The 25,489-nt window shown below is 44.5% G+C and overlaps 1 protein-coding gene across 7 annotated transcripts in view; it reads right to left on the minus strand.

The window, feature by feature from the left end:
• klhl2 (kelch-like family member 2) overlaps window positions 1-25,489 on the minus strand; it is a 166,394-nt gene that overhangs the window by 132,202 nt on the left and 8,703 nt on the right. Inside the window, exon 1 of one of the 7 annotated variants that reach the window (XM_073043091.1) lies at window positions 23,960-23,975. The exons of the other annotated variants lie outside the window; for them this stretch is intronic. The gene's annotated coding sequence lies outside the window, so the exon portion shown is untranslated. Of the gene's footprint in view, window positions 1-23,959; window positions 23,976-25,489 lie in introns of those variants that run through there. 7 annotated transcript variants of the gene reach the window in all.

Below are 25,489 nucleotides of genomic sequence, written 5' to 3' on the forward strand. Positions count from 1 at the left end.
GAGTCCTCCAGCATGAATCTGACCACTGTTTAGTAGCATCACCAAATGCCGATGCTACTCAGCACTCAAGATATTGAATGCTGCCATTACCAAACAAGAAACAGTCCAGCCCAATGGATTTCAAATCACAGAGCCCATTCTGGCTTGTTTGAAGAAATCCCTACCCAATTATCATCAGCATATAATCTGCAGCACCAGGGGTCCCAAAACATTCAACCACCGATATTCTACAATAAGAAATGCCTACCATCCCATACCCAGACTACAGACAGACAGAGGCGAAAGAGCACGACTCCTGAGATAAGAACAACAAAGAGGTGGTCGCAAGAGGCCACAGGATTCCCTTGAACTGGTGGATTGGGACTCAGAGGATCAGAAAGAATACACCATGATCGTCATGGACTGTATCAAAAGTCATAGACGAGTGTGTCCCAACAAAATAATCCAGAAGCCCTGAACCATGAGATCTGTGATCAAGTAAAATACAAGGGGGTCCAGGCACCATCTCTGGGGAGCCATCTCATGTGTGAAGTGGCAATTCTGGACCAAACTTGAACCACTGAAGGATGCTTGACAACTGTGGCAGGGCTGGAATGCTATCACCTCCTACAAAGTGAAACCAAGCAACATAGGTGTGAACAAGGCTTCGCCCCCAGATGAGTTCAATGCCTTCTATGCTAGCTTTGACCAACAGAAGACAGAGGCACTTTCAAAAACCCCCAATGACCCTATCATGTCAGGGTGAGGCCTACGTGAGAGCAACATGGAGAAGACCAAAGAAACCACTGTGGACTTAAGGAAGGTGCAGATGAACCATCCAACCCTGAAAATCATGGCTCCTCCATAGAGTGAGTTTAGTGTACCTAGTTCCTGGAAGCTCACGTCACAGATGACTTCACCTGGTCCCTCAATATCACCTCCCTGAACAAGGCGGTTCAGCAGCACCTCCACTTCCTAAGAAGATTGAGGCAAGCAAGGTTCCCCACACCCCCATCTTAACTGTGTTTTACAGGAGCAACATTGAGAGTGCCCTGATAGGTTGCATCTCCATCTGGTATGGAAACAGTCAAGCATTGGACCTGAAATCCCTACAAAGGACTGTGGGAAAACTGGAAGGACCACAGGGGTCTCCCCACTATCCATCGGGGACATTTATCAGCAGTGTCACGCACGCAGAGCCCTTGGTATTATTAAGGATCCCACCCATCCAGCATCCTCTTTGACCTTCCACAATCAGCTAGGAGACTCCGATGCATAAATACAAGAAGGGTCAGGATGAGAAACGGTTTCTTCCCCCAGGCCATTAGGCTTCTGAACTCACTGACACATGGTACTTGAAGAGTCACAGGTGAAACTGTTCCGTACCTTACAGTATTTAATTTATGCACTTTAGTTTGTTCTTTATGTATGATTCATCTTTAGATTTTATCCTTACCTTCATAAGTTATTGTGTGCTATGTGTTAAGTGTTTTACACCCTGGTTTGAAGAAATGTTGTCTCATTTCTAAATACATTATACAATTATATACATGTACAGAGCCTATAAAAAGTATTTACCCTCCTTGGAAGTTTTCAAGTTTTAACAACATTGAACCACAGTGGATTAAATTTGGCTTTTTTTGACACCGATCAACAGAAAAACACTCTTTTGTGTCAAAGTGAAAACACACCTCTACAAAGTGATCTAAATTAATTACAAATATACAACACAAAATAACTGATTGCACAAGTATTCACCCCATTTAGTAGATGGACATTTGGCAGCATTTATAGACTTCAGTCTGTGTGGATAGCATCAACTTTGCACATCTGAACGCTGTAATTTTTCCCCATTCTTCTTTACAAAACTGCTCAAGCTCTGTCAGACTGCATGGGGATCATGAGTGAACAGCCCTTTTCAATTCCAGCCACAAATTCTCAGTTGAGTTGAGATTGCTGTAGTACATTAGCTTTGTTGTTTTTAAGCCACTCCTGTGTAGCTTTGGCATTATGCTTGGGGTCATTGTCTTGCTGGAAAACAAATCTTCTAAGTTGCTGCATTCATCTTACCCTCTACCTTCACAAGCCTTCCAGGGTCTGCTGCAGTGAAGCATCCCCACAGCAAGATGCAGCCACCACCATGCTTCACAGTAGGAATGGTGAGTTTTTGATGATGTGGGGTGTTTGGGGTACACCAAGCACAGTGTTTAGTTTTGTGGCCAAAAAACTCAAAAGACCATTGCACCTTCTTCCAGCTGACTTCAGAGACATGCCTTCTGGCAAACTCCAGCTGAGATTTCATGTGAAGTTTATTTCAACAGTGCCTTTCTCTTTCATAAAGACCCTCTCCCATACAGCTGCGACTGGTGAAGCACCCAAGGAACAGTTGTTATATGTGTAGTCTCTCCGATGTTTAGAACTCCTCCAGAGTTGTCATGGGTTCTTGGTGGCCTTCCTCACTAGTCCCCTTCTTGCACAGTCACTCAGTCCTTGAGGACGGCCCACTCTAGGCAGATTTACAGCTGTGCCATATTCTTGCCATTTCTTGATGATTGACTTATCTGTACTCCAAGGGATTTTCAGTTAGTTGAAAATTTTCTTGTATTCATCTCCTGATTTGTGCTTTTCAATAACCTATTCTTGGAGTTGCTTGGCGTGTTCTTTTGTCTCCATGGTGTAGTTTTTACCAGGATCCTGACTCACCAGCAGTGGGACCTTCCAGACACAGGTGTATTTTTACTCCAATCAACTGAAACACCTTGACTGCACACAGGTGATCTCCATTTAAATAATTATGTGACTTCTAAAACCAATTGGCTGCACCAGTGAATATTTGGTGTGTCATATTAAAGGGGGGGGGGAATACTTAGGCAATTATTTTCTGCTTTATATTTGTACTGTAATTAATTTAGATCACTTTGTAGAAATCTGTTTTCACTTTTTGACATGAAAGAGTCTTTTTCTGTTGATCAGTGTCAGGGCTCTATAGGGGGGCATATACAGTTGCAAGAACAATTTTTTTGAACCATCTTCAGTTGCCCGGTTTTCTGCATTAATTAGTCATAAAATGTCAATTGATCTTCATCCAAGTCACAATCATAGACAAATGCCATCTGCCTAAACTAATAACACAGAAACAATTGGCCTTCTTCGTGTCAATACTAAGCACACCATTTAAATAATCACAGTCTAGATTCAAATAAAAGTATGTGAACCTCTGGGGTAATGCCTTCTACAAAAGCTACTTGGAGTCCGATGTTCCAATCAATGAATGCTGAAAGAAGTGAAAAACACAAGGGTAACTGCAAAAAGACCTGCAGGAATCTCTAGAATTTGCTAACATGTGTCCACTACAGGAAAAACACTGAACAAGAATGGTATTTATGAAAGGACACCACGGACGAAACCACTGCTCTCAACAAAAAACATTGCTGCTCATCTCAAGTTTGCACTGACCACCTGGATGTTCCACAGTGCTTCTGGGACAATGTTGTGGACAGGTGAAACCAAAGTTGAACTTTTTGGCAGAAATGCACACCACTATGTTTGAAGAGAAAAGGGCACTGCACACCACCAAATCTTCATCCTAACTGAAGCATGGTGGAAGGAGCATCATGGTTTAGGGCTGCCTCAGGGGCTGGACAGCCTGCACTCATTGACACTTTACAGCAGAATTTCACCTGAAGCTTAATGGAAGTTGGATAATGCAACAAGACAATGATCTGAAACACAAGAGTTGATCAACAACAGATGGCTTAAAAAGATATTTGTGTTTTGGAATAACCAAGTTAGAGTCCACTTTGGGAGTAGAAATAAATGGGCAGACTATTTTCTAAACAGGGAGAAAATCCAAAAATCTGAGATGCAAAGGGACTTGAGAGGCCTTGTGCAGAATACCCTGAAGGTCAACTTGCAGATTGAGTCAGCGGTGAGGAAGGCAAATGCAATGTTAGCATTAAATTTTTATATATAAGGCACTGGTGAGGTCTCACCTTGACTATTATGAACAGTTTTGGGCTCCTCATCCAAGAAAAGACAAACTGGCAATGGAGAGGGTCCAGAGGAGGTTCACAAGATTGATTGCAGGAATAAAAGGGTTAGCATAGGAGGAACGTTTGATTGCTTTGGGTCTATACTCGCTGGAATTTATAAGGATGAGGGGGAATCTCATTGAAACCTTTCAGATGTTCAAAGGCCTAGACAGAGTAGATGTGGAAAGGATGTTTCTCATGGTGAGGGAGTCTAGGACAAGTGGGCACTGCCTCAGGTCAGAGGAGTGTCCATTTAAAACAGATGCAGAGGGTGGTGAATTTATAGAATTTATTACCACAGGCAGCTGTGGAGTCCAGGTCATTGGCTGTATTTAAGGCAGAGTTTGATATATTCTCAATCGGACATGGCATCAAAGGTTTCAAGGAGAAGGCTAGGGAGCGGGGCTGAGGAGAGGGGGAGAAAAGGATCAGCCATGATTGAATGGTGGAGCAAACTCGATGGGCCAAATGGCCTAATTCTGCTCCTATGTCTTATGGTCCAGACCTTAACCCAATTGAGATGCTGTGGCGTGACCTGAAGAGGACTGTTCATACAAGGTATCCCAGAAATACTGATGAACTGGAACAGTTTTATTTGGAGGAATGGTCTAAAATTCCTCCTCACCATTGTGCAAGTCTGCTTTGCAGCTATAGGAAACGTTTAGTGGAGATTATTGCTGCTAAAGGATGCTCTATCAGTTACTAAATACAAGGGTTCATTTACTTTTTCCAGCCTGGACTGCAGATGATTCAATAATGTGTTCAATAAAGACATGAAAGTACAATTGTTTGTGTTATTAGTTTAGGCAGATTATGCTCGTCTATTATTGTGACCGAGATGAAGATCGGAACACATTTTGAGTAATTAGTACAGAAAACCAGATAATTACAAAGGGTTCATTAACCTTTTCTTGCAACTGTGTGTACTTTGTTAATAAATTTACTTTGAACTTTGAAGTGCAGTCTAAACAATGCCTTATAAAGCCTCAGCAATAAATCCTTGCTTTCATATTCTAGTCCTCTCAAAATGAATCCTAATATTGCATTTGCCTTCCTGCAAGTTAACTTTTTTTTGGGGGGTGGGCTCGTGGTGAGACTATTCTTACTACTTCACAATACCCTTCTCCAGGATTCACATCTTAACACCAACACAAATCCGTTTTAAAAAGCCAATCCCAAGTTCTAGATCAAAAGACAAAGTGACAGAAGAACTCAAAGTCAAGCTGCATCTGTGGAAGCAAACCTATTATCAATGTTTAAGATTGTGACCCTGTAAGTAGGACTGAATGCAGAGAGGCGACGAGCATAAAGAGAGGTACGGGGGAAGGTAAGGAATAGGGTGTTGGTGATGATTGAAACCAGGAAAATTTAGCTGAAAGCACTCTGCCAGTCAGGCAACAGAAAAGATTCCTGAAATGTGACACACTGTCTGCCACAGTGGCGGTCTCAACCACATTTTCCCTAGTTGCAACATATTTGCTGTTAGAAAGATGGAGCTCTCCTGGCACTCAGCTTCCACCCCACCAGCTTCATTTTTTGTCAGCTCAAATCCAATCCCATCAGTCACATCTTCCTGTCTCCTTTCTGCATTTTTCACTTTTAACTCCCTGGTCAGCTTTCCCTTCGCCACACACCATTTCCTCATTAAAAAGGTAACTTCCCACACAACTCAAGGAGAATCAACACTTGTCTATTCATTTCTCCCCTCTCCACCATCAAGTTACCAATGCAATCATTACAGAAGCATCAATATAATTCACTTGTACATTGTCTAACCTAGTCTAATGCATTCAAAATGTGGCCTCCTCTACTTTGGAGTGATTCAACACTATCTGTCGGGTGATCCTGAATTTATGCCACATGAATTCTCAATCCCACTGCTGTCCTCTCTTTGACAGTCAGGCCAACAGTAAAGACCAACATCTCACCTTCTGCAACTGTCTGGAAAGGACAGTTTGCCAACTCAGGTGATCTGTTCTTTTGTCATTTTCCATTATCATGCTTGTGCCTCTTTTGCAGTTTTCTTTAAAATGTCTTGTTAACCATCAGTGCTTGAGCTCCTTTCGATCTGTCGTAACCCATCTCCATGTAGCCTTTTGTCTTACACCAGTCCTTTCCCCAACTCTGCTTTGGAAGTTGTAAACCCAGCAAAGGAGCTGGTCATTCATTTCAGAAATCAGGCAGAATAAACACCATGCCTGCATCAATGGAGCCAAAGTACAGAAGGTAAAGAACTTCAATATCATCACAATCTGCTTTGGCCCAGCCACATGGACACCACAGCCAAAAGAGCACATTACCTCTTCTACTTTCTGATTACATCATTGTCTGGTACAGAAACACAAGGGAATTGCCCAATACATCACTGGCACATACATCCCCACTATCAGTATTATCTGCAAGAGGTGCTGCCTCAAGATCCCCACCACCCGAGAGGTGCCACCTGCTCACCACTACCACCGGGTAGGAAGTACAGAAGTTTCAACTCCCACACAATCAGCTTCAGGAACAGCTATTCCCCTCAACCATTTTGGTTCTTGAAGCAACCAGCACAACCCTAATCACTATGACAACCTAGCTACATTATGACTACTTCGATCACTTTACATTAAAATTGCCTCTTTTTTTGTTTAAATTATGTTTTTTTCCCTTGAAGATGATATAATGTAGGGTTTTTTTGTGGATGCTACACATCTGATGTTACGTGCCTGTGATGCTGCTACAAGGAAGTATTTCCATTGCATCTGTTCAGATATACTGCTGCAGATGACAATAAACACAATTTTGTCTTTGAAGGCCAAGGAAATTCAACACATTCCCAATGACCCCTACCAGTTTTTATATATGCACCACAGCAAACCCCCTATCTGAATGCATCACCACAATGACACAACATGGTTACCGCTCAAGCCATCGGAGTTCAGAGTTCAATTCTGACATCATCTGTAAGGTGTCCATATGACCTCCCTGTGGAACGTATGGGTTTCCTCCAGCTCTGGTTCCCTCCTTCATTCTAAACTGTTCCATGATTAGGCTAAAGTTAAATCAGACATTGCTGGACAGTGAGGCTCAAAGGGCCAGAAGGGCCTATTCCATGCTGTATCTCAGTAAAATGAGAGTAACTGCTAGGCCCAAGGCTGCAAGAAATTGCAAAAAGTTCTGAATGTCATCCAGTTGTCCATCATGCAACTCACACAAAATGCTGGTGGATTCCTTCCTATAGATGCTGCCTGGCCTGCTGCGTTCCACCAGCATTTTGTGTGTGTTGCTTGAATTTCCAGCATCTGCAGATTTCCTCGTGTTTGCATCCATCATGCAGACTGGTTTCCCCTCTACTGACCATCTACACTTCCTGCCACATCAGGGGAGCAGTCAATAACTTTAAGGACCCCTTCCACCTCCCATAATTGTCTCTTCTTTCACCTCCCACTGCACAGAAGATAAATGCCTGACAGCACATACCAGGTTCAAAGACAGCTTCTATCCTGCTGTTAATAGACTCTCACATGCTAAAAGATGAACTCTCAATCTCCTGGTCTTTGTATTTTCTTTGTCTGCACTGTCCTTTGTCTCAAAGTGCAATACTACACCCTGCATTTGTTTTTAAAAATGACAATGTACCTGCTAATGTAATTATTAAAGTGTAGTTCTTTTTTTTCTGCCCAAAGAAGGGTTGAGAGCAGATACACAGGAAACAGATGAGATGCCATCGAGCATTCTGTTTGCTATATTAGGAAGAAACCAGAGTTCAGGATAATGGAATGGAATGAGGTCATGGGCAGGACGAGATGAAGTATCATCAAGAAAGATGTAGGAGGCCTTGGATTTCTATGATGTTGGTAGCTATCCTACCACCCCTCCCCCACCCCAACACTCTGAGATGGCGATCACAAAAGGGAAGTGAAAGGAAGTGTGAAGGTGAAAGCCAAGTGGAAATTAGGAACAGGTGAGGAAGTGGGTTGGGAGTTGGACTAAACAAAGGTTTCCACATTCCTGACAAAAGGCAGGCAATCAATGCAAGCACCTTTGACTTGGATTAAGTGATAGCAATTTCTGTAGGTTAGGGAGTTAAATTAAGGCAGTAAATGGCATGAGGGACTTCATCTTCCAGTTTACAGGATTCTACATGCTATTCCGGAGCTTAAACTCATTCTATCTTCAACAGAACTGATCATTTCTACTCAGCTTGATTACGGCCCGCATTTTTCATTTTTGTATAAACTGGCCACAGCCTCACCACCAGCAACACATTACACAGAAGCTTACTCTGATCTTCACTGCCCTATTCCAGTCAAGATAGCACAACGTTCACAAAGAATGTTGTTTTCACTTCTTTTACATCTGCTTTTCACCTTAGATGTGTTTCTGGGACTGTTTAAGCCTGCAATTTACAGTCTGGAGATCATTTCAGTGATCCAATGCTATGCTGTTCTGAGAAGCGAGCTCATACTCGGACGGCCTTGATGTGAAGAGACTTCGAGAGGGAATGCGAGCTGATATTCAACTCCATTTCGCCATTTCTCAGAATAGCGGTAGGCCTCTCTGCCTCCTGTAGTGTCCCGCTCTTTCAATGAATATCTGTGATATCAGAGGTTGGTATCGTGGCTCAGCGTTTTATGGACTAGACTGTGGGCCTTTTCACAATTTTGACTTTTATATTCTGTGTTTTTAAATCGCCCATTCCTTACCGTTTCGTTGTTCATGGGGAGGGTGTTTGTGGGTTGATGTTCTGGTGTAGTCTGTTCATTTTTTGTGCGAGAAGAGGAGTTTGATGATTGGTGTGTTATTTGTTTTTGTGCGGGCGGTAGGTTTGATGATTGGTGTGTTATTTGTTTTTGTGCGGGGGTGGGTTTGATGTTTGGTGTGTTATTTATTTTTCTGCGGGGGTAGGTTTGATGATTGGTGTGTTATTTGTGGGGGGTGGGATTGATGATTGGTGTGTTATTTGTTTTTGTGCAGGGGGTAGGTTTGATGATTGGTGTGTTATTTGTTTTTGTGCAGGGGGTAGGTTTGATGATTGGTGTGTTATTTGTGGGGGGTGGGATTGATGATCGGTGTGTTATTTGTTTTTGTGCGGGGGGTAGGTTTGATGATTGGTGTGTTATTTGTTTTTGTGCAGGGGGTAGGTTTGATGATTGGTGTGTTATTTGTGGGGGGTGGGATTGATGATTGGTGTGTTATTTGTTTTTGTGTGGGGGTGGGATTGATGATTGGTGTGTTATTTGTTTTTGTGTGGGGGTAGGTTTGATGATTGGTGTGTTATTTGTTTTTGTGTGGGGGTAGGTTTGATGATTGGTGTGTTATTTGTTTTTGTGCGGGGGGTAGGTTTGATGATTGGTGTGTTATTTGTTTTTGTGCGGGGGTGGGGTTGATGTTTCTCTCTGAATGACTTTCATGTTCTTTCTTTGTTTTGTGGCTGTCTGGAGAAGACAAGTTTCAGAGTTGTATATGAATACATGCTTTGATAATAAACAAACCTCTGAACCTATTATGTTATCTGGTCCCAGAGAAATTCTTTGATCCACATATTCCCCTCCTGATTCCCTCTTCTCTACCCAAGTTTCCTCAATCTTTGTTCTAAACATCAAGGTTTATCCACCAAACCTGCTGAGTCTTGTCAGCATCTGCGTTTTCCCCTCCCTTTTAACAATCAATATCCTCTGTGAACATTGACAAAAACAAAAAAACAAATCAGTATATTCACCAATTGTCTTTATTGTTTTCAGCTTCAAATATCAAGTACAATGTAAAAGGGAAATTGGGACAATTTATTGTCATTCAAACCCAAAGACCAGAGTAAAAAGTCTTCAAAACACTCCATTTATAAAACTCATACATACAATGAAGATTCGCATTTGTAACCAAAATCATTGGCAGTGTTAATGCAGATGACTTGAAAACTCCACATTGTTCAACCACACCAGCATTTCCACCAAGTCAGAGCATGTCAGCAATGACTTATCAGTGACTGATGGTCCAGATGCAGGTTATAGCACAACAGTCTGAAAATTTGCAGGAACTACTGAGATCCGTGCACGCATTGGCACTGTGGGTAATTCTCAGTAGCCTCAAGGAAATCTCTGAAAAGCAAACACGAGGAAATCTGCAGATGCTGGAAATTCAAACAACACACACAAAATACTGGTGGAACACAGCAGGCCAGGCAGCATAGGAAGAAGCACTGTCGACGTTTCGGGCCGAGACCCTTCATCAGGACTAACTGAAAGGAGAAATACTAAGAGATTTGAAAGTAGTGGGGGGAGGGGGAATTGCAAAATGATAGAAGACCGGAGGGGGTGGGATGAAGCTAAGAGCTGGAAAGGTGATTGGCAAAAGTGATACAGAGCTGGAGAAGGGAAAGGATCATGGGACAGGAGGCCTCGGGAGAAAGATAAGGAGTGGTGGGGGGGGGGGGGGAGCACCAGAGGGAGATGGAGAACAGGCAGAGTGATGGGCAGAGAGAGAAAAAAAACAACTAAATATGTCAGGGATGGGGTAAGAATGGAAGGGGGCATTAACGGAAGTTAGAGAAGTCAATGTTCATGCCATCAGGTTGGAGGCTACACAGCTGGTATATAAGGTGTTGTTCCTCCAACCTGAGTGTGGATTCATCTTGACAGTAGAGGAGGCCATGGATAGACATATCAGAATGGGAATGGGATGTGGAATTAAAATGTGTGGCCACCTGGAGATCCTGCTTTCTCTGGCAGACAGAGCGTAGGTGTTCAGCAAAACGGTCTCCCAGTCTGCGTCGGGTCTCACCAATATATAAAAGGCCACACCGGGAGCACCGGACGCAGTATACCACACCAGCCGACTCACAGGTGAAGTGTCGCCTCACCTGGAAGGACTGTCTGGAGCCCTGAATGGTGGTGAGGGAGGAAGTGTAAGGGCAGGTGTAGCACTTGTTCCGTTTACAAGGATAAGTGCCAGGAGGGAGATCGGTGGGAAGTGATGGGGGGGACGAGTGGACAAGGGAGTCGCGTAGGGAGCGATTCCCTACGGAAAGCAGAAAGGGGGGGGGGGAGGGAAAGTTGTGCTTGGTAGTGGGATCCCGTTGGAGGTGGTAGAAGTTACGGAGAATTATACGTTGGACCTGGAGGCTGGTGGGTGGTAGGTGAGAACAAGGGGAACCCTATTCCGAGTGGGGTGGTGGGTGGATGGGGTGAGGGCAGGTGTGCGGGAAATGGGAGAGATGCTTTTGAGAGCAGAGTTGATGTTGGAAGAAGGGAAGCCCCTTTGTTTAAAAAAGGAAGACATCTCCTTCGTCCTGGAATGAAAAGCCTCATCCTGAGAGCAGATGCGGCAGAGACGGAGGAATTGTGAGAAGGGGATAGCATTTTTGCAAGAGACAGGATGGGAAGAGGAAAAGTCCAGGTAGCTGTGAGAGTCTGTAGGCTTATAGTCGATATCAGTAGATAAGCCGTCTCCAGAGATGGAGACAGAAAGATCAAGAAAGGGGAGGAAGGTGTCGGAAATGGACCAGGTAAATTTGAGGGCAGGGTGAAAGTTGGAGGCAAAGTTAGTGAAGTCGATGTAGCGAAGGAAAAGGGGGGGGGGGGGTGGAAACCCGTATAGACTTGGAACATGGACTGTTCCTCAGACCCATGCGGGTGCCCATGGCTACACCCTTGGTTTGGAGGAAGTGGGAGGAGTCAAAGGAGAAATTATTGAGAGTAAGAACTAATTCCGCTAGATGAAGGAGAGTGGTGGTAGAGGGGAATTGGTTAGGTCTGGAATCCAAAAAGAAGTGAAGAGCTTTGAGACCGTCCGGGTGGGGGATGGAGGTGTATAGGGACTGGACGCCAAAGCGTGAGAAGTCTCCAGCACCATCACTGCGTGTTCCAACGACCATGGATTGGCCTCGGCCGTCGATCTCGGCTGCCCCAGCGACCCAGGGCATATTCAAAACCCGGACTCCAGCACCATCAACACGGGTTCCAATGACCATGGACAGCTTCAAAGCGATTGCGCAACCACCGACTGCGACTCCAGCCTTGAACTCCAGGCCGGGTCTTCACATGCTGCGATTGTGACTCCCGTCTCCGCCTCCCCCACCACCACTATGCAATCCCCTCTCCCTCAGATCCCATTGTCAGCTCCTGGGCCCTCAGAGGCTCCATCTTCCTCTCACCCCAACCCTTCCCTCTCCACTGACACTACCAGCCTCCCCACCCCCCCCAATCCCATCTCTCATCCGTGCCGGGTCTTTACCATTCCCTCCGACCTTCAACTCTCTGAGGCAGAGCGCTCTGTCCTCATTAAGGGCCTCACCTTTGTCCCCCTTCGCCCACACCTCAGTGAGTTCCGCGTACGCCATGACGCTGAATTCTTCTTCCGCCGGCTCCGTCTCCGAGCTTACTTCTTTGGCAAGGACTCTCCTACCCTCACTGATGACCCCTTCTCCCATCTTCAACCCTCCTCCTCTTCATGGACATCCCGCTCTTGTCTTCTGCCTGCTCTGGATCTCGTTATTGCTAATTGCCGACGGGACATCAACCGTCTTGACTTCACCACACCCTGTTCCAATTCCAACCTAACTCCTTCCAAACGCTCTGCTCTCCACTCCCTCTGCATCAATCCCAACCTCACTATAAAACCTGCTGATAAGGGGGGAGCTGTTGTTGTCTGGCGAACTGACCTCTACCTGGCTGAGGCACAGCGACAACTCTCTGATACTGCCTCTTATTTACCCCTTGATCATGACCCCACTAAGGAGAACCAGGCCATTGTCTCCTATACCATCACCAACCTTATCAGCTCTGGGGATCTCCCATCCACTGCCACCAACCTCATAGTTCCCACACCCCGCACTTCCCATTTCTACCTCCTACCCAAGATCCACAAACCTGCCTGTCCAGGTAGACCTATTGTCTCAGCTTGCTCCTGCCCCACTGAATTCACTTCTGCATACCTTGACACTGTCTTATCCCCCCCTTGTTCAATCTCTTCCCACCTATGTTCGTGACACTTCTCACACTTTGAATTTTTTCAATGATTTTAAGTTCCCTGGCCTCCACCGCCTTATTTTCACATGGTCGTTCAGTCCCTATATACCTCCATCCCCCACCCAGGTATCTGGGTATCCATATGGGTATCCGTCCCCATCTTGTCCTTCGCTACATCGAAGACTGCATTGGCACTGCCTCCTGCACGCATGCTGAGCTCGTTGACTTCATTAACTTTGCCTCCAACTTTCACCCTGCCCTCAAATTTACCTGGTCCATTTCCGACACCTCCCTCCCCTTTCTTGATCTTTCTGTCTCCATATCTGGAGACGGCCTATCTACTGATATCTACTATAAGCCTACAGACTCTCACAGCTAGCTGGACTATTCTTCTTCCCACCCTGTCTCTTGCAAAAATGCTATCCCTTTCTCACAATTCCTCCATCTCTGCCGCATCTGCTCTCAGGATGAGGCTTTTCATTCCAGGACGAAGGAGATGTCTTCCTTTTTTAAACAAAGGGGCTTCCCTTCTTCCAACATCAACTCTGCTCTCAAAAGCATCTCTCCTATTTCCCGCACATCTGCCCTCACCCCATCCACCCACCACCCCACTCGGAATAGGGTTCCCCTTGTTCTCACCTACCACCCACCAGCCTCCAGGTCCAACGTATAATTCTCCGTAACTTCTACGGGATCCCACTACCAAGCACATCTTTCCCTTCCCCTCTTTCTGCTTTCCGCAGGGAATCGCTCCCTATGCGACTCCGTTGTCCACTCTTCCCCCCCATCACTTCCTACCGATCTCCCTCCTGGCACTTATCCTTGTAAACGGAACAAGTGCTACACCTGCCCTTACACTTCCTCCCTCACCACCATTCAGGGCTCCAGACAGTCCTTCCAGGTGAGGCGACACTTCACCTGTGAGTCGGCTGGTGTGGTATACTGCGTCCGGTGCTCCCGGTGTGGCCTTTTATATATTGGTGAGACCCGACACAGACTGGGAGACAGTTTCGCTGAACACCTACGCTCGGTCCGCCAGAGAAAGCAGGATCTCCCAGTGGCTACACATTTTAATTCCATGTCCCATTCCCATTCTGATATGTCTATCCATGGCCTCCTCTAATGTCAAGATGAATCCACACTCAGGTTGGAGGAACAACACCTTATACACTGGCTGGGTAGCCTCCAACCTGATGGCATGAACACTGACTTCTCTAATTTCTGTTAATGCCCCTCCTCCCCTTCTTACCCCATCCCTGACATATTTAGCTGTTTGTTTTTTTCTCTCTCTCTGCCCGTCACTCTGCCTGTTCTCCATCTCCCTCTGGTGCTCCCCCCTCTCCCTTTCTTTCTCCCAAGGCCTCCTGTCCCATGATCTTTTCCCTTCTCCAGCTCTGTATCACTTTCGCCAATCACCTTTCCAGCTCTTAACTTCATCCCACCCCCTCCGGTCTTCTCCTATCATTTTGCACTTCCCCCTCCCCCCACTACTTTCAAATCTCTTAGTATCTCTCCTTTCAGTTAGTCCTGACGAAGAGTCTCGGCCCGAAACTTCGACAGTGCTTCTTCCTATAGATGCTGCCTGGCCTGCTGTGTTCCACCAGCATTTTGTGTGTGTTCTCTGAAAGGCTGTAGATTAAGCCTGCCAGTCTCAAGTTCAACTTGGAAAATGACAGTATTACAGGCAGACAAGAAGATATTTCCATGCACATACAGCCTTCAGTAAAAAGCCTTTGAAGATGTGCATGAGATCTTAGCATCTTCTTGTGGATTCTACAATGATTCAACTTGAAGCAATAACAGTTCCAGACAAAGAACACCTGAAAGCAACACAACTGGGGTCCTTGCACAAGACCTTGAACACTAGTTCATAAATTCTGATTGGCAGATAACCACTCACTGGAGTGTGCATCGTTGGAATCGAAGAGATCACTTTGGGGATATGGCTGGTGAAGAAGGGTCTAATCAGGCCAGTACTCTGGTTGGAAGATGCTCTGGTGTTGATGATAATAGAATCACAGAATGGGCCATTTGGTGAACAGGTTATAACTTAAACGGAAGCTGCTATCACGTATTTGCTGCACAAATCCCTCTCTCACCTGGATGGGGTCAGTGGTGCTGTGAGGATTACATTCCTGGACTTCTCTAGTGCCTTTAACACCATCCAGCCCAAGATCTTAAGGCACAAACTAACGGAGATGGGAGTAGACTCTCACATGGTGGATTGGATAGTGGACTACTTGACAGATAGACTTCAGTATGTGCGGTTGGGAGACTGTAGGGAGACTGTAGGTCAGCAGCATAGGAGCGCCGCAGGGGACCGTGCTCTCTCCGGTCCTGTTCACCCTGTACACATCAGACTTCCAATATAACTCGGAGTCCTGCCATGTGCAGAAGCTCGCTGATGACACGGCCATAGTGGGGTGTGTCAGGAATGGACAGGAGGAAGAGTATAAGAAACTGATACAGGACTTTGTGATATGGTGCGACTCAAACTACCTGCGTCTCAATATCACCAAGACCAAGGAGATGGTGGTGGACTTTAGGAGATCTAGGCCTCATATGGAGCCAGTGATCATTAATGGAGAATGTGTGGAGCAGGTTAAGACCTACAAGTATCTGGGAGTACAGTTAGACGAGAAGCTAGACTGGACTGCCAACACAGATGCCTTGTGCAGGAAGGCACAGAGTCGACTGTACTTCCTTAGAAGGTTGGCGTCATTCAATGTTTGTAGTGAGATGCTGAAGATGTTCTATAGGTCAGTTGTGGAGAGCACCCTCTTCTTTGTGGTGGCGTGTTGGGGAGGCAGCATTAAGAAGAGGGACGCCTCACGTCTTAATAAGCTGGTAAGGAAGGCGGGCTCTGTCGTGGGCAAAGTACTGGAGAGTATAACATCGGTAGCAGAGTAGGCTACGGTCAATTATGGAAAACCCTGAACATCCTCTACATAGCACCATCCAGAGACAGAGAAGCAGTTTCAGCGACAGGTTGCTATCGATGCAATGCTCCTCAGACAGGATGAAGAGATCAATACTCTCCAATGCCATTCGGCTTTACAATTCAACCGCCAGGAGTAAGATATGTTAAAGTGCCGGGGTTAGGACTCAATGTATTTAAGTAAACTACTTAAGAACTTTTTAAAAGCTATTATTAATGCTTTTTGAGAGGGTGATTTTAGATGCATATCATATTTTTACTGAGTTAAGTATTGTATGTAATTAGTTTTGCTACAGTAAGTGTATGGGACATTGGAAAAAATGTTGAATTTCCCCATGGGGATGAATAAAGTATCTATCTACACGAAAATGCACCATAAAACTCTCCCCTTTGACAAGGCTTTATTTCAGTATCAAGAACATTTCTATCGCAGATATCCATCAAGGCAATGTCCATGGTGACAGCAACAGTGATCTTTACCGAAAGCTGGTGCACTTAATGAACATTCACGCTCAGGCCACAAGTGTAACCCCAAACTTCCAAATGCTTGCCATTAATTCTGCCCCATTCCAACCCAGCGCAAGGAAGCATTGCAAAGCTTCAGCAAGATCACTATATATCTGTCCCTATCTTTCTACATAGAGCAGGTGTTCCCAAACTTCTTTATGCCATTGAGAAATAATAATAATAACCGCTGATATTGGGGTACAAATAAAAAAACTCTACATCTTTCCAGACTCAACACTAAGCTCAACTCTGAGACACTCTCATACACTTTACAAGCAACCTATCATTTCGATTTGTGTCCGTATGTGGTGGAAGACGTTGCAGTAGCTGTGTTGACAATTATTCTGTTAGCCCCATCTTTGGTTTCATCTCTTGTTCTATTAACACTATTTATATATCCTCTATTAATCAATCCTGACCCCCACACCTCTGTTCTTGTTCCCTACCCCCATTTCCGTACTGCCTAAACTGTTACAGTCTGAACTTCTTTCCACTTCAGGTCAAGGTGGCATCCAGTTGAAACAAACTTGTTTCACTCTCTACAAAATTTGAGCATTTTTCAGAGAATATAGACACCTACTTTGCAAATAGTTCCATCTGCAAACTGTATTGAGACTGAATACAGTGAATTCCTATTAATCAGTTAAATCAGGGCAGCCACTTATTTGGGACAACTCTTAAGGAAAAAAAAACTACGGTAATAGGAAAAAATATCCGGGATTTCTTCATTTATTTGGAACACTATGGCACTTAATTGGGCTGGTTGTTTCCAAATATTCTAACCAGCACCAGCCACGTGCTCTTGTGCAGCCGTTAGACACTACACAGTGCTTACAGCAAACAGTTTTAAAATAGAGGCAGTATCCTCGGCTTGTTAGGTTATCCATTTCAACAGACGGACGCCAATTCAAAAAGCACTGTTTTCTCGTTGACTATAAAACATCTCAGAGCCGTGCCAAGATGCTAGGAGAAGTTTTGACATTTGCCAAATAAATTGCTCTACTGGATCAAATTAAAAGCCATCTGCCCAACACCATTTGTCATGAGAACAGAGCAGAGGAAGCTTCTTCTTAGATTAAGACCACTTCATGCAGGAAGGCACTGAAGGCAGTCCACTTTCCGCACTACTATGTGTCTGCACTGATTTTGTTCAGTTACAATCAATGAAAAGGCAGCATACACCGAAAGAATTCCTCCATCGGTAACTATCAGGAATTAATATCATTTTCTTGTACTGTAGTAGTATTGGTAGTGTTCTCATTTGATCTGCATTTCATTTAAATACACAATCTCTTACTCAATTAAACAGTAGTTTGTCTTTTTTAAACTATTTCCCTGAAACTGGCTAACTGGGGCAGCTGTTTATTGAGCCAAAATGGACTGGTCCCAATGTGTCCCGATTAACCAGAACCCACTGTATTTGCAATTCTACTTCCTGGGGTACTTTTAAAATACCATAACTATTTTATCTCACATCTACATTATGATTTATCTGTGCAAGAAGTGAAGTTTAAAATATTAACTATCATAATATCATGTTAGAAATGGCTAATCCAAATATTCAGTTTGGAAATGAATGCACTTACATATCATTTTACAAATATCACAAGGTGTCCTAACTGTCCACACTAGAGCACATCGAGTAAAACATGCAAATCAAGATCAGAAGACATGGGAGCAATTTAGGCCATTCGGCCCATCAAATCAGCTTTGCCATTCCATCGGAGCTGATTTATTACCCTTCTCAAACTCATCTTCCTGCCCTCTCCCCAGAACCTTTGATGCCCTGACTAACCAAGAATCTACCAACCACAGCCTTAAATATTCCCAATAACTTTGCTTCCACAGCCACCTGTGGGAATGAGTTCCACAGATTTACTACCCTCCAGCAAAAGAAATTCCCCTTTACCTCTTTTCTCATGGACATCCCTCTATTCTGAGCCTCTGCCATCAAATGCTCCTTGTATGTAATGCCCCTTTCATTCCCAGAATCATTATCGTGAACTTCCTCTCCAATTGATAAAGGGGCCCAAAACTACTCACAGCATTCCAAACGTGGTCTGACCAATGCCTTATAAAGCCTCAGCATTACATCCTTGCTTTATTCTAGTCCTTTCAAAATGCATGCTAACATGGCATTTGCCTACCTTACCATCGACTCAAAGTTTAAAGTACATTCATTAGAATACAGCACATCACAGACCCTTCGGCCCACAATGATGTACCGACCATGTAACCTACTCTAGAAACTGCCTAGAATCTCCCTAGCACAGAACCCTCTATTTTCCTAAGCTCCATGTACCTATCTAAGAATCCACCTCTACCACTGGAAGTGTATTCCACGCATTCACCACTCTGTGAAAAAACTTACCCCTGATATCCCCTCAGTACCCATTTCCAAGCACCTTAAAACTATGCCCCCTCATGTTAACCAATTCAGCTCTGGGAAAAAGTTCCTGGCTATCCACAGAACCAATGCCTCTCATCACCTTACATACCTCTATCAGGCCACCTCTCATCCTCCGTCGCTCCAAGGAGAAAAGGCCGAGTTCACTCAACCTATTTTCATAAGGCATGCTCCCCAATCCAGGCAACATCCTTGTAAATCTCCTTTGCACTCTCTCTATAGTATCCACATCGTTCCTGTAGTGAGGTGACCAGAACTGAATACAGTACTCCAAGTGGGATCTAAGGTCTTATATAGCCGTAACATTACCTCACAGCTCTTAAACTCAATCCCACGGTTGATGAATGCCAACACACCGCACACCTTCTTAACAAAACTGTCAACCTGCGCAGCAGCTTTGAGTGTTCTATGGACACGGACTCCAAGATCTTGCTGATCCTCCACACTGCCAAGAGGCTTACCATTAATACTATATGCACTGTCTTTAAGTTTGATCTGCCAAAATGAACCACTTGAAACTTATTCTGGGTTGAGTGGTATCTGCCACTTTCCAGTCCAGTTCTTCATCCTATCGATGCCACGCTGTAACCTCCGACAACCCTCCAGACTATCCACAATAACCCCAGCTTTAGTGTCATCAGCAAACTTACTAACCCACCCATCTACTTCCTCATCCAGGTTATTTATATATATATATATATATATATATATATATTTAAAAATAAAATCACAAAGAGAGGGGTCCCAGAACAGATCCTTGCAGAACACCACTGGTCACCAATCTCCATGCAGAACACGAACCAACCACAACTACCCTTTACCTTCTGTAGGCAAGCCAATTCTGGATCCACAAAGCAAGGTTTAATTGGATCCCACTTTCTCCTGACATTCTGAAGGAGCCTTGCATGGGGTACCTTATCAAATGCCTTGCTGAAATCCATATACACTACATCCACTGCTCTACCTTCAATCTGTTTTGCTACATCCTTAAAGAATTCAATCAGGCTCGTAAGGCACAACTTTGCCCTTGACAAAGCCATGCTGACTGTCCCTAATCTGATTATGTCTCTCCAAATGCTCATAAATCCTGCCTCTCAGAATTCTCAATAACTTGCCCACACTGAAGTAAGACTCACTGGTTTACAATTTCCTGGGTTATCTCTACTCCCTTTCTTGAACAAGGGAACAACGTTTGCAACCCTCCAATCCTCCGGTACTTCTCCCATCCCCATTGATGAAGCAAGATCATTGCTGCAGGCTCAGCAATCTCCTCACTCGTTTCCTACGGTAGCCTGGGGTATATCCGGTCTAGTCCCAGTAACTAATCTAACTTAATGCTTTTCAAAAGTTCCAGCACATCCTCTTCCTTAATGTCTAGATTCTCAAGCTTTTCAGTCCGCTGTAAGTCATCCCCACAATTGCCAAGGTCCTTTTCCATAGTGAATACAGAAGCAAAGTATTCATTAGTATAGTAAAGTACGTCCACGACCTCCTCCGACTCCATGCACATGTTTGCACTGTCATACTTGATTGGTCCTATTCTCACATGGCTTATCCTCTTGCTCTTCACATACTTGTAGAAAGTCTTGGGGTTTTCTTTAATCCTGCTTGCCAAGGCCTTCTCGTGGCCCCTTCTAGCTCTCCTATTTCATTCTTGAGCTCCTCCCTAGCAACCTTGTAATTTTCTAGAACTCTTATCAGGACCTAGTTTCTTTAACCTTTCATAAGCTATTTTTAACTAGATTTTCCATGTCCTTTGTACACCACAGTTCTTTTACACTACCATCCTTCCCCTACCTCAATGGAGCATGTCTATTCAGAACTCCATGCAAATACTCCCTGAACATTTGCCACATTTCTGCCGTGCATTTCCCTGAGAACATCTGCTCCCAAGTTCCTGCTTAATAGCATCATATTTCCCCCTACTCCAATTAATTGTTTTCCCAAATTGTCTACTCCTATCCCTCTCTAGTGCTATGGTAAAGGAGATAAGAGTTGTGATCTCTATCTCCAAAATGCTCTCCCACCGAGAGATCTGACACCTGACCAGGTTCATTTCCCAATACAGTCGGCCCTCCTTATCCGCGGGCGATTGGTTCTGGGATCCCCCCGCAGATACCAAAAAAATCGCGGATGCTCAAGTCCCTTATTTAACCCGTCAGTGCAGTGGTCTTTAGGACCCAGCAGAACCCTGGACCTTATTTAACCTGTCTCAGTCCGGTGGACATTGGGACCCGGCACGGCTCTGAATCCGCAATATTTCTGTTCATGAAAATAATCATGATCACGATTGAAAATAAAGTGCAAGTAATAAAGAGATCAGAAAGAGGTGAAATGCCATCGGTTATTAGAAAAGCGTTAGGCTACGATCAATGGTCAACGATCAGAATAATTTTAATGGAGCATGTGAAAGGCCCTGCCCCAACGAAAGCTACAATTATTACTAAGCAATTATTGAAATACATATAGTTCTTAAGTGTTTTATTTGCATTGAAAGGTAAAATATATACTATATACAAAGACAAATATTTGACAAAATGACGCTAACTAATACTGGATGTACCTGTTCTGACTTCAAATCCGACTTAAAGATGGACTCAGGAACAGAACTCGTTCATAACCTGGGGACTGCCTGGTATTTATAAGTAATCTAGAGATGATTTAGAATACCTAATACAATGTAAATGCTATGCAAATAGTTGTTAGACTATTGTTTAGGGAATAATGACAAGAAAAAGTAGTCTGTACATGCTCAAGCGAGTGCTGGAGAGAGAACTTCCAGGTTTTCCCGATCCGCGGTTGGTTGAGTCCGCGGTTACGGAGGGCCGACTGTACCAGATCAAGTACAGCTTCTCCTCTAGTTGGCTTATCTACATATTGCATCAGGAAACCTTCCTGAACACACCTAACAAACCATCCCATCTAAACCCCTTGCTCCAAGGAAACACCAATCAATATTAGGAAAGTTAAAATCTCCCATCACAACAACCCTATTATTACCGCACCTTCCAGAATCTGCCTCCCGACCTGCTCCTCGATAACCCTATTACTATTGGGTGGTCTATAAAAAAAACACCCAGTAGAGTTATTGCCCCCTTCCTGTTTCTGACTTCAACCCAGACTGACTCAGTAGATAATCTTTCCGTGACTTCCTCCTTTTCTGCAGCTATGGCCACACCCCCATATTTTTGAAACATCTAAAGCCTGGCACACTCAGCAGCCATTCCTGCCCAAGACATCCAAGTCTCCAAATTCATCCACCTTGTTTATGATACTCCTTGCATTAAAATAGACACATCTCAAACCATCTGGCTGAGTGCATCTTTGCTCTATCATCTGCCTATCCTTCCTCACAAACTCCTTACACTACACTACTTGTGCACCAAACACCCCATCCTCTGCCTCTTCACCGGTTCCCACCCACCTGCAAATCTAGTTTAAATTCTCCACAATAGCCTTAGCAAACCCCCCCCCCCAGCAGGATTTTGACCCCCCTCTGATTCAAGTGCAACTCGTCCTTTTTGTACAGGTCACACCTGCCCCAGAAGAGGTCCCAATGATCCAGAAATCTGAATCCCTGCCCCAATCCTTCAGCTATGCATTTATCCTCCACCTCATTCTATTCCTACACTCACTGTCGCATGGCAGAGGCAGGAATCCCGAGATTACTACCCTGGAGGTCCTGCTTCTCAGCTGCCTTCCTAACTCCCTGTATTCTGCTTTCAGGACCTCCTCCCCCTTTCAACCTATGTCGTTAGTACCAATATGTACTCCACAACCTCTGGCTGCTCACCCTCCCATTTCAGGATATTGTGGATGTGTTCAGAAACATCATGGATCCTGGCACCTGTGAGGCAAACTACAATCCACATTTCTTTCCTGCATCCACAGAATCGCCTGTCTGTCCCCCTAACTTTAGAGTCCCCTGTCACTGCTGCCATCCTCTTCCATTCCTCACCCTTCTGAGCCACAGGGCTGGACTCAGTGCCAGAGGCACGACCACTGTTGCTTCCCCCAGGTAGGTCGTTTCCCCCACCAGCCCCCCAAAAGGTAATGAAAATGGAGTACTTATTGTTAAGGGGGACAGCCACAGGGGTGCTCCCCACTACCTGACGCCCTCCCTTCCCTCTCCTAACAGTCTCCTGTGGCCACGGGGTAACTACCTGCCTGTAGCTCCTGTCTACCACTGCCTCACTTTCCCTAACAAGCCGAAGGTCATCGAGCTGCAGCTCCAGTTCCCTAACTCGGTCTCCAAGGATCTGCAGCTTGTGAAGATGTGGCCATCAGGGAAGCTGGTTGTCTCCCGGATATCCCACATCTGACACCCAGAGCAGAAAACTGGCCTTGCAGTCATACCCACTATTCTTATGTTAGAGTTTTTTTAAAAAAGGTATGGAAGTAACTTACCTCCTTACCTCACCTAGGCCCATCCTCACCGAAACCCTGATGAGATAAAGCCCTATTACGCTGCCTCTTACTCCTTCAACGACCGCTCCGCTAGGCAGTGCCTCCCTTTTATCCCAGAACCCTCTCGGCAGTCCCATCAATGTATACATTATAAAACCTCATCTCTTACAGGCAGATGACAACAAAACAAGAAACTCAGAACAACCCATTAAAGAAAAGACGAGCAAACACCCAACGTGCAGAGAGAAGAAAAACAAATTGTGCAAACAATAAAAGTAAGCAAATTCAGAATGAAAGTGAATGTTCAAACATAAAGCCCACAGCATCCAGAGCAGGCCCACAGCCTCAGCCTGAGATCACCACAAAGCCGAGTAAAACTTTGTGGAGCCCAGAGATGCAAAGCCCAGTCTAGGCCCACAGCCTCAACACAACCTGGAGTGGAGTAAACGTCACAGAGTAGCGAGCAGAACTGCCCGATCTTCACCTCTGGTCCTAACATCTTGCATTTTCAATCCATCTGGCCCGGTGTTTAAATCGGCCAAACATCAGGTTGTTCCTCACTCCAAGAACCAGGCCCTGTCGCAATGGTGCACTGTGTGCCTAGGCCTGGGCCAGGGCCCTGCCGCCACATTCCAACCTTTCCAAATCAGCCCAACGCTTAGATCAATCAAACCTCACTCTCCGTTAAAATCTCCTCCACTCCACTCACCCTGACTCCATCTCGAATAAACCTCAAACTCACCCCAACTTTGCCTTGTACCCGCACACTTCAACCCTCGACTCAACCTCGCTTGTGTTCGCCTCTTCATTGTTTGCCGTGATCGTTTTTAAAAATTTCTACACAGAAAAAAGCATTATTAATAAAGTAGTTATATTTCTTTTTTTGTTAACCACTAGCAAGTTGTCACTCGTCCCTGGCAGCACCATCTTAAACCAGAAGTTAACCTTTAGAGAATCCAGCACAAGGACTCCAAATCCCTTTGGACCTCAGATTTTGAGTTTTCTCTATCTTCAGGAAATAGTTTGTGCCTTTATTCCTTTTACCAAAGTGCATGACCATACACTTCCCCACACTACATTCCATCTGCCACTTCATAGCCCATTCTCAAAAATCTGTCCAAGCCATTGTGAGACTCTGCTTCCTCAATGCTACCTGCCCCTCCACCTATTGTTTTATCATCAGCAAACTTGGCCATAAAGTCATCACTCTGTCATCCAAGCAACACACACAAAATGCTGGTGGAACGCAGCAGGCCAGGCAGCATCTATAGGGAGAAGCACTGTTGATGTTTCGGGCCGAGAGTCATCCATGATTGGCATACGTTTAAAAAAAAGCAATCCCAACACTGAACCCTGCAGAACACCACTAGTCACTGGCAGCCAACGTGACAAATCCCTGTTAATTCCCACTCTTTTGCTCCTGCCAGTCATCCAATCTACTTTTGCACTACTTAATTTAATATATATTTATTGTAATTTGTACATCTATTATGTATTGCAATGTACGGTTGCTGCAAAACAAGAAATTTCATGACATATGCCAGTGGTACTAAATCTGATTCTCTTTATACATCTGGAAAAACTTTTTATATCCTCTTTTATATTTAGCTTACCTTCATATTTCATCTTTTCTCTCCTTATGGCTTTTTTTAGTTGTTGGTTTTAAAAATCTTCCAATCATCAATTTTCCCTCTAAATTTTGTGTTTACACTATTTTTATCCTCCTTTGTCAGCCACAGTTGCTCCAGCCATCGCTGTTCTGCCATCATCCCTTCTGGTATCTCCTTGCAAATCAACTTCAGCCAGCTTCCTGCTCGTGCCTTTGTAATTCCCTTTACTCCACTGTAATAATGAAACATCTCTCTTTAACTGTTCCTCACAAAATGCACAGTGAATTGGATCATATTATGATCACTGTCTCCTAAGGGTTCCCTTACCTTAAGGTCATTAATAAAATCTGGTTCATCACATAACACCCAATCCAGAATTGCCTTTTCCTTAGTGGGCTCAACCACAAGCTACTTTAAAAACTACTTTATGATATTGTAGAATATCATAGATATTCTACAAATTCCCTCTTGGGATCCAGCACTGAACTGACTTTCCCCAATCTCTCTACATATTGAAATCCCCATGACCATCGTAACATCACCCTTTTTACATGCCTTTTCTATGTAATTTCTAGGCCACACCCTGACTACTGTTCAAAGGTCTGTATACAATTCCCATCAGGGTCTTATTACCCTTGTAGTTTATTAATTCTACTCTCACA

Source organism: Hemitrygon akajei, chromosome 4 (genome assembly GCF_048418815.1).
Source record: "Hemitrygon akajei chromosome 4, sHemAka1.3, whole genome shotgun sequence".
Taxonomy (NCBI): Eukaryota; Metazoa; Chordata; class Chondrichthyes; order Myliobatiformes; family Dasyatidae; genus Hemitrygon; species Hemitrygon akajei.